Raw genomic sequence first — 7,890 nt, 5'->3', positions numbered from 1 at the left:
TGGGCCGTTTATCCGAGCCCCTTTTCTTAGCCAGAAGATAATTAGCGTGGTTGCTTTTAGAATAATTTGTTCACGACATCTTTTCAAATGTGCTCACTGATCACTGACAGAAATCCTTCCCAATTGTCGCTAATGGCAGATAGATGGGGATTACGGCGCTATTACCAGCCCACTTAGTAGTTAGGAGTAATTCCAAATTCAATTTAATCCAACATTCAGGAAGGATTGCAAAGCCAACCCTCAGAGATATTCGAAATGAACAGTAATGTGCTTGAGTGGGCTATTAAACAGTTTTGCGCAATCCAGGTGTTTGAATTCCCCGCGCTATATTGATAATTCATGACTGTGGCTTTAGCGGTCATTAAAAAGTCATATGGATATGGATGGTAATATGGCCGACATTGTAAAGTTGGCAGTACCAGCTCAGACATTTGCACTCTATTAGATTTAATTGTCTTAGCTCGGAGCAAAGCCGTGTAATGAAACTGTAGCAGATGGCGTTTCCTCGCCGTGTGTCAGTGGACGTTTGCCATGACGTGAATTCAAAGCCAGGGGATGACTGCACGTTTACATGCGGGGGAGCCAGGTGATTGGGGTCAACAGGACACGGACCGAGGTCGGAAGGGAGCAATAGGGCCCAACATCTGCCTCAACACAGGAAACACTTGGCTGTTTACAGGAAGCGAACATGAAGGAATGTCGTGTATGTCTGCATTTGATGACCTTTCCTGATTCCTGACTTCTTAACAGGGAGACATTCCTCACATATCACGTACTGTATGATGCAAATGGCATTATTTTCCGATGTCAATGTCCGTAACAGGAATTGTCAACAGGTGGCTTTTTGATTGAAGAATTGGCTAAACTGAGCCCATGAGCTCACGATTGTACACAAATTGATGAATTGTTCCTGTTTATTTTCCGTTTCCATATAAAGCTGCTGATTCCGGAAATGCTAATGAAGCGTTCGGATGTTTATTTGTATTGTCGTTGTTGCTAACCGAAGATAGACGTTGATTCTGTTGCCGAGCATAAGTGAAAAACATCCAGCTCCATTTGCACGCTGCCTATTGGATATCAAACCAGTGATTGCTTGTTGTCAGGTCTCTTGATTTCTCCTTTTGAGAAATCTTCAGCAGAATAAATCAATGGCATCTTCCAGATGGTTGAAATACTGGACTTTCCTTTTGAGATGGGAGAATGATTTGTGGTGTTTTGCATTTCTGAAGGCGGAACTGTGGTCCCTACTTTCATCAACAAATGTCTTGGAGGAGAGCAGAGCCAAAACTCATACAAGTCATATTTTAAGGTTTCTGTGAAAATTATTCTTCTGAAGTTGCACAAGACCCTGAGTTTTAGTCACTGTGATGCAGAACGTATGGCCTCTCAAACCATGTAAAAATCTAGCAAATATTAAGCCTTAAATCCAAATCTGAATCTTAATCCTTATTCACGTAAATGCTACTTTCCATTTTTCCTGCCAGATGAACTTGGTCTAAATTTGCTCCACCATTGCCACTAAAATGCAATCGATGGTGCTTGATGTTAGCATGTCAATGGAATTTTGCGTTGTTTGTTAAGTGATTTTCCTAAGGCAAAGCTATGAGGTTGTTTTTGAATACACAAAATATTATTTTCTTTAATTTATTATTAGTTTGACAGCAAACCTCAACTGTGAGTGGCATTTAACAGCTTGAAATATCATTTTTTGATAAATGTTCACTAAGTGCACTCAGTGCTGCTTGTAAAGTGAGTTGTGTTCTGTGCTACCATACTCACAAATCGAAGCAAAAAAGTTGTCTGAAAAACCTCGTATGCCGGTCACTCCTATCTAAAGGCACCAATGTATTTTAAAATGTTTTTGTACAAATACAAAATCCCGCCTCAAATCCCGTCTAATAAAGTCCCCTGGCCGCTATGTAGTAAAACATGGTAAACACATCAATCCCAATGAGCATGTGCAGAACCTTCAGGAGACCCTCATGAGCGTGTCAAAGGCAGATATTACAGAAAAACAAATAGTCACTGAATCAGTCTAATCAGAACACGAGATCTCGTGATAGTGTGTGTTCAGGTGCCAGGTGATAGCAGCACCCTCCTCCTCCTCTGCTACCGTTGATTGCCTCTTCACTTGTCAGCAACCATCTTAAGCGTGCCCTTTAACCTCACCCGTGTACGTCGGTATGTGCGCCGCTGGTGGCAGTTGGTGGCTACATCTCAGCTACAGGCACCATCCAATAGTCTTTTCGGAAAATATACCCACCTCTTGCTTCCCTGAGCGCTCTTGTCATTGTTTCTCAGCAGATAGGCAGACGACCCAGCCTTGTTTTTCATTGTCAAACGGCTTCAAACGCAGTCAAAACAAGCTTAAAGCAAGAAGGCGTTGTCTCCAAAGTGGCGCTCTTGCTTGCTTTCTAATATTGTTGCTCTTATCAGACGTGTGATCCGTTTAGAAATGGCTGATTTGTTTTTTGTGGACGCAGTCTGTAAGGCTGGGGGCTGAGCGTGCCAGGGCCTGGGCTCGCCGACTCAGACCGGGACGGAGAGATGTGACGTGACAGACGAGAGATAAGCAAATGTTTTGTAGGGAGGGGGCACGAGGGGGGACGACGGCCCCTGCCTGAAAAGAGACATGATGTGTCTTTGAAAGAGATTTTGCGGCGTTGAAATAAAGGTGCTGAGGAAAACAGAGCTCATTGAACCTTTCACGACATTCTCTTAGGTCTTCCGCCTTCAGCGGCAAGACAAAGGGTCTTTTTGTTTTTCGACTTAAAACACGAGAAGGTGAACTCTTAAACCCTTTCAATGTCAAAAATGGTTTTGCCTTTTGCAGGCTTTAATTTATTATTCTTCATGATGACTTATTATTGTAAGCGCATACAGGCATATTTCTTCCACATAGACGTGACCTGTGCTCAGAGATGATGTTGACATTAAGACATCAAGTATTTTTTATTCTTTCATCCAAAATATTTGTGTTTTTTAATCTTTCTATGGGTGGCATGTTAGATAACAGCATTTTTCAAAACATCCATCGATCCATTTTCTATATAAAAAATGTTTATTTTATATTTTGATAACCATATACTGTATATCCATTGATGCAGCACACAAAAAAATAAGTACAACACAGTGTTTCACTGTGATGTCTTAATCTGAACATTCGGGGCACCATTTCCAATTTGGTGCAAGCATCTCGCCATATTTTTATTTTATTTACTAATTTAACTACACAGTGTCAGTCATAAACTAAAAAAAACAAAACAACAAAAAGATAAGACATAAAAATTCACACTCACATTCAATACCATCCTTGCATTGGAACTGAAAGTCAGATGAGGTTATCATGATACCACTCATCAAAACTGCAGAAATTCTCTTTAAAAAAAAAAACTCTGCTGGGCCATTGTGAAATGTTTTGAGTTTGTCATGCATTACCACCACTACCTTTTTGTCACAATACTAGCCTGTATTAGCATTACTAATAAAGGGAAAGTCATTGTGGTTTTTCACATATCCCACAAGCAATTTTATTCATTGTAAAAACGACAGTTAAAGGAAATGGATCAAGTGGAGATTATGGAACAACAGTAATATTACTCAGAACTGGACATCCCTGCAAAATGATGAAAAAGCAAGAAGAAAAAACTGATCAGGGAAGCTGCAAAGAATCAAGTACATAATCTCTAATCTTCTTTCTATGGTTGGGCTTTGCAGTATAGTGGCAAGATGGAAGACTTATCTTACAAAGAAAAACATTCAAGCCCACCTGCTTTTTGCAAAACATACCAAAGACATGTGCAAAAATGTTTTGTAGTCCAAGGAAACCACAGTTGAACTTTTTGGGCAATAACTCCAAAAGGTATGTTTGTAGTGTTAGTTCTAGGGTGTGCATACTTATGCAACAAAATTATTATATGCTTTTATCTTTTTCCCTTTAAACAATTTAAAAAATAACAATTGAGATGCACTTGTTATAGGTCACAGTATTTGTGGAAATTCACATCACGTTACACAAATGTGACATTTGCATAGGGGTGTGTAGACTTATATCCACTCCCACTATGTTTTGTAAATGAAGATGTGGTCCACAATGAAAAGAACAAATACAAATTGTGTGTGTGTGTGGGGGGGGGGGGGACTCATAATACTGTGAGACTAATCTGATAATATAATAAGAATAAATGGTAATTCTAAATGAGCTAAGAATAAAGTATAACATACGATTTATTCATAAACCAGCATTACCATGGTGGATATGGTCACACACAGTATGTAGCAGATCCGTTTTCTTCGTGTCTTGACAAAGTGTAAAGAATGAATGGAAAAGAACTTGCAGTTATGATGAATGCTTTCAGGCAAGCGAGCAAGAGGAGAAGGGGGGTGGAAACTTTTCAAAAGAACAAAGTGGCTTCTTTTGTTCTTTTGTCTGCTATCTTGCTGTAAAACTTCTCTTTGTTTTCTTTACTATTATGAAATGTCAATGCTCCCCTTGCAATCCCGTATTTCAACATCTCCCGTCTTTTTTTTTTGCTCTCCTATTACGACGCGGGCAATCAAATGCACTTATTATTCAAGCATTTTCGGCCTATAAAGTCAAAGCAGCATCTAGTGGCGATTTCATCTTGAGTTGCCTTATGGACACAGTGATTGAATCCAATTCATTAATGACACATTAGCTTTTATGTGGACTAGGCTCAGTTCATTGCTCTTTTATGAGAACCAGCCCAGCTCACCTGCCACCATTAACCAAGATGAGGGCTATTAAAGGGACTTTTAAACTCACCTGAAAGAGGAACACATGGAGAGCACCTGACTAATGGTGGAATATTCCGTCAATTCATCTCTTTATTCTTGTGGTATTTAATAAACAATAGAATATTCTGGATTTGCTTCTCAAAATAAGGAAATCTGGAAATCAGTTTTGGGGTGTGTGTGCGTGTGTGGGGAGAGGGGGTTAAACAAAAGGCCGAAAAGGATATTGCGTCCTTTGTACTTGATATGCTGCTTGATGAATGGACGACTGTGAAGCAGTCACGTCTCCAGAGGACGTTTGACCCCCTCGCTAACACAGCAACCAGCATTTCCTTTTTGGAATTTGATTTCAATGCTTTTTTTTTTTAATCTGGGAATGCACACAGACTGACGTCACAGGAAACAATTCACACAATTCAATGTAATGAATAAAGAAATCTTTCAGCTTACATTAAAATACATGGAAAAAAAATACATTTAAATTTGAACTATTTCTATTTTATATATATTGTTCTACAGTGGAGCCTTGAAGTATGAGTGCCACAACTTCAGTTTTTTTGAGACACCAATGACCACATATACATGTATGACCAATTTTTTGCTTTGTCTTGCAAGCAATGAGCAAAAAGTAAACAATTCTTTTTTTTTTTTTTTCCATTTTGCCTATTTTACGCAGAGAAAGCCAAAAGAGGAAGCTCCGACTTGACAACCAGCATGTGGGCTCAGGCTTTGCGCTTGTGTGGCTGCTTTTGTTGCGGCATGGAAAAACTGATGTCGACAAAGTAGTGTCCATTTGTGCGGGTTCGACAGTAGTTGTTGACATTTGAGTTTGTGGTTTCAGCAGAGACTTAGGTTTGATTTTTCATGATTTTTTAAATACTTTTTCATGGTTGTATCTATTATATACTACTACACTCTTCTCTGTTGTGTGGCAAATTAAAGAAGACATATTTTCACTGTAGAGCAACTTTAATAAAGCTCTTATGATGATGATGATGACACATGCAAGAAATGGCCAATGAGCGCTAACTCCCGTAAACACATCAACACAGGGAGGGTGGAAGGTTTGAATCCATAACACATTCCCAACTGTTGAAATCTTTAAAACATTGGTTGGCAGTTTATTGCAGAAGAAAGAGACACATGTTGCTGCATCTGTTAAAGCAAACGCCCAAATATCTTTCATGTCATTCCAATTCCTTGACTTTGATTTAAATGTTTCGGTGTACCAGCCAAAGTAATTATGTGATGATGTTTGCTGTTGGTTTTCGGTGCAGATTTAATATCTGTTTTAAACATGATGCTGAAACAGTTAACTGGCACAAACTCCCAGCTCTTACACCTATTTCACTTTTACTACTTCTGATAAGGAGTAAATACAGATAGAATATGTATTGAGAAATGGGCAAATTCAAGATCCTTCATTTGTTTGCTCATATTTTGAATTCTGTGAGGCTTATTTTTTATTTTTTTTTACACAAAATACTTGCGGGCCTGAGGAGCTACCTATAGATCTGTCTGTGTTGTGTGTTGTCTGCTTCTTGTTTAGCATTCCCATATTACGACAAGCCCACTTGTGAGCATGGTCCGGTCCACACAGTCCACAAAGTTTGAAGTTCCGACCTCCACAGGAACAAGTGAGAGGTTAAAAAGTAAATCAAAGTAAGAAGAACTTAATTGTTTATAGCAGGGGTGGCAAACTCATTTTTGTCGCGGGCTACATCGTAGCCATAGTTTTCTTCGGAGGGCCATTATGACTGTCCCAACAAGCTGATGAATAACTAGGTTGCATTAATGTTTGTGATAAAAGAACCAAAAAGTGATTGACAAAGGAAACAAAATGAACTTAGTACAACTATGATGAATAACTAGTTTTGAAATCAGAGACTAGTAAAAACTAAAAATATTTTAAAAAGATGAATGTTAACAAAATTTCCAGCAATTTTTCTTTTTTAGAATGAAGACAATTTGTAATTTTTGTATTGACACATCAAGTCGATGCAAAATTTGTCTTTGCGGGCCACATAAAATGAATTGGCGGGCCTATCCGGCCCCCGGGCCTTGAGTTTGACACCTATGGTTTATACTCTTTCAAAAATTATGACAATTAGAAATAAATACATATCATATATTAAGTTTATGTGATGTGCCACATAACACAAAGTGTAGTGGATGAATTGCTGCCTCCATAAATTCTAAACTGTTTGTATTATTTTCACATTTTGTCCATATTCTGGCCTCTGCTTGTATGATCCAGCCTGATGAGATTGGAAAGGATGAGATGAGATTTATTATTTGTTGACGAGGTTAATAAAACTGCTGGAATGGAAAATACGTGAGATAGTATGCATGGGAAGCATAGTCACTGTCGTCATAGTAACCACAGCCAGCCTCACCTTTAGCCCTGCAGTGATTGCACGAGACAGGGTCAGCCCCTAAAAACAGAGGTGGTTTCAGCAAGACATGAACTACATAGTACTCCATAAGTGCTGATCATGTGGGTACTTTGACAGACCACCGCCACAGTGACACAACTGAAAATTGTTTTATATCGTGGGGAAAAAAAGCACAAAGTCTCCTTCAATTTTTCAATGAATAATGCATAGATCTTAACAGTGAGGTTGCACAATTTGTTGTGGACGCTCCATTTGGATTGGTGGACACTGATTTACGGTCTTTTCACCCAACTGTTTTCTTTTCCCTAAAATAACTAGCTTTACTCTGAGTCCTAATAATCTGTTCATGAAGTCTTTCAAATCCTCGGTTTACCTGAACTTGCAGACATCTACGTTAATCCTGTCTGCATGTTAACCTGGTGGAGCATCCGAGGGTGAGCCACTTTAAAGTCAAACTGTCTGCTCTGTACTCTCATGGTCAACTTGAACCAACCACACTTCCACAGCCACATTTGAGCATAATCTACCTTTTTATAGACTGTGAGGAGCCAGCAATGATCTGATGATTAAATTGTACTGACGGTAGGAGGCTAAGTATTGATCTCATTAGTAAGCTCACTAATTAACTTTTATAAGGCAAGGCTAAGCATTCCAAAAAATAACTCAAAGCACTTTACATAATTAAAATCCCATATTCAAAATCAAAATCAATTCACCATAGGTATTGGGAAAATGGCAT

This window comes from Syngnathus leptorhynchus, chromosome 2, assembly GCF_054491065.1.
Source record: "Syngnathus leptorhynchus isolate UIUO chromosome 2, UIUO_Slep, whole genome shotgun sequence".
NCBI lineage: Eukaryota > Metazoa > Chordata > Actinopteri > Syngnathiformes > Syngnathidae > Syngnathus > Syngnathus leptorhynchus.
The sequence above is the reverse complement of the archived record's forward strand: the minus strand, read 5'-3'. Positions refer to the sequence as shown.